A 2,930-nucleotide genomic window follows, 5' to 3' on the forward strand; every position below is an offset into this window, starting at 1 on the left:
CTGCTATGTCTTGTCAACTGGACAAAATAGAGTTAATGAACTAAAAGTGTGGCTTTCCTGACAAAGATAGGCCCAAAGTAATTGAAGTTGAGAGAGAAAGAGATAAAGAAGCAATAAAGCAAAGACATATAGAAAGTTCAAGATGTACAAGTAAAGAAAAATCAAAACTATGTCCTTTCAAAAGCTTGTGCGTAAATGTATATAGCAGCATTATTCATAATAGCCAAAATATGGAAATAATTCAAATGTTTATTGCTTGATGGATAAATAAAATACAGTATATCCATACAAAGAAATACTATTTATCAGTAAAAATTAAGTACAGATACATGCCACAATGTGGATGAACCTTGGAAATATTATGTTAAGTGAAAGACACCAAGCACAAAAAAACCATATATTATATAATCCATTTTATACAAAATGTCCAAAATAGGCAAATCCATAGTATCAGAACGGAGAAGGCAATGGCACCCCACTCCAGTACTCTTGCCTGGAAAATCCCATGGACAGAGGAGCCTGGTAGGCTGCAGTCCATGGGGTCGCTGAGAGTCGGACACGACTGAACAACTTCAATTTCACTTTTCACTTTCATGCATTGGAGAAGGAAATGACAACCCACTCCAGTGTTCTTGCCTGGAGAATCCCAGGGACAGGGGAGCCTGGTGGGCTGCCATCTATGGGGTCACACAGAGTCGGACACGACTGCAGTGACTTAGCAGCAGCATAGTGTCAGAAAGTAGATTTTGCCTATTGCTGAAAGAGCTGGGGTGGGAGAAAGTGGGGGAAATCAGGCATGACTGCTAATGGGTATGGGGTTTCTTTTTGAGATGATGAAATGTTTCTGTAATTACTGGCCATGGTTGCATAATTCAGTGAAGATACTAAAAAGCTGTTGAATCTTACATGTTAAATGGGTAAATTGTATGATATATTAATTTTATCTCAAAATAATCTTGGGTTTAAAAAAGTATATCTCACAAAGAACTGTGGGTATGGCTATTAGTATACGAAATTGATTAGAATCAGATGAGAAAAGGACGAAATTTTTGAGAGAGTTAAAAATGCTAAAGGGGCCACTAGCCTAGAAAGGCGGAGAAGGCAATGGCACCCCACTCCAGTACTCTTGCCTGGAAAATCCCATGGACAGAGGAGCCTAGTAGGCTGCAGTCCATGGGGTCGCTAAGAGTCGGACACGACTGAGCGACTTCCCTTTCACTTTTCACTTTCATGCATTGGAGAAGGAAATGGCAACCCACTCCAGTGTTCTTGCCTGGAGAATCTCAGGGACGGGGGAGCCTGATGGGCTTCTGTCTATGGGGTCGCACAGAGTCAGACACGACTGAAGCGACTTAGCAGCGGCAGTAGCCTAGAAAGGAGAAATTGACTGCTTGGGATTTAAAACAGCACTTGGTCCCAACCTTCGATGAGTAGAAAATGGGCTAGAAAAACTGCCTCACACCTAAGGAAGAGCTATTCAGTAATTCCCACTAAAGGCTAAATAGGATATCATAAAGGAAAGACTCTTACAGAGGGTTCATTCAAGGGCTATGAAGACAAGAGGATTTAAGAGTTCCTTGTGAAGGCAGAATTGGAGCCTAATTAAAAACTTACCCCATCTCAGGTGAGGAAGCCCTCCCCGGGTTGGTTCAGCAATATTTAAAATCGCTACAGACCTGGACTTCCAGGAGTATTTGGTGCACTGACCTTACCTATGATCCTTAGTGTATAGTGTATTGAGGGGCTGATATCTTTTTAGTTCCTAGGACTTTCAGCAAGAAGAATCACATCTAGACCTAATGTAGACATAATAGGGTAGCAGCCCAATGAAGGGAATGCTATACATCGCCCAGAAGTCCTGGACTTGAAGGTTGATGCTGTGGATGACTTTTGCCTCAACTCCCTCAGAACCACCTGTAGGATTCCCCTCAGCGCAGTAGCTGGCACGTGCTAAGCACTAACTGATGGGAATTATGCTAAATTGTATTAGAAAGGAAGCCAGCTGAGTTATGGACATACATAACCTCAAGGAACTTGCTGGAGATCACACAGCTAGTAATGACAAATCAGATCTTGAACAAGTTTTGCACAACCACAAGGTCCTGCTTTTCCCCCAGACTTCCCATAAACCGTGGCAGAGTGACGATTAGCGTGGAACGATTCCTGGCATTGGTGATTATTCAGTTTTCTTCAACAAGTATTGTGAAATTTGTGGTGGCCTTTTAATTATTGCTTACATGTAATGTGTGTGTGTGTGTGTATGTGTGTCTGTGTGTGAAGAGTCTTGTTTCACTAGCTTCACCCCACTAGCAAGAAGGAATGTTCACTTGCTTTCTTCATTGCCTCCAATGCAGGCAGTAAGTACTAAATATTTCTTTTTGGAGCAGTTTATGAGAGAAGAACGTTTTCAAATTTATGAGGCTTTCGTGCATTTTCAGAAGAGATTCTCATATTTCACATACTTCCTTCTTTGGATCTTTCTATTTAGAGATCAGTTTAAAAATACAACCCCTCTATCTGGAGCAGAAGGGTTGTGAACCATGAGTTCCACATCTCTGGAGACTTTGAGTCACTTTAAAGGCAAAATATGAAGAAAATAAAAGGAAATTAAAAAGATATATAGCTTAGTTTTGGCCTGAAATGCAGCATGATCTCATGATAGATTACAATAGATTGGAGATACTGAAAGAAAATGCATCATTTACCAAAACTTAAGGGATATTTTTCCCCCCAAGAGATAAACAGCTGCTTGTTAGAATTGTGTCCTTATAGTAGGCATCCTCAATATATCTGGTTCCTTTTACTGCCTATTTAGACCAAATACTTTACTCTTAAAAACTATACTGATGTATGATTTTGCCACATTTTCGGTAAGCATGTATAAATTTGGAAGTTTAAAGTTATACACTTAGGACCTAGGATTAATTCCC

This window comes from Bubalus bubalis, chromosome 4 (assembly GCF_019923935.1).
Source record: "Bubalus bubalis isolate 160015118507 breed Murrah chromosome 4, NDDB_SH_1, whole genome shotgun sequence".
Classification (NCBI taxonomy): domain Eukaryota; kingdom Metazoa; phylum Chordata; class Mammalia; order Artiodactyla; family Bovidae; genus Bubalus; species Bubalus bubalis.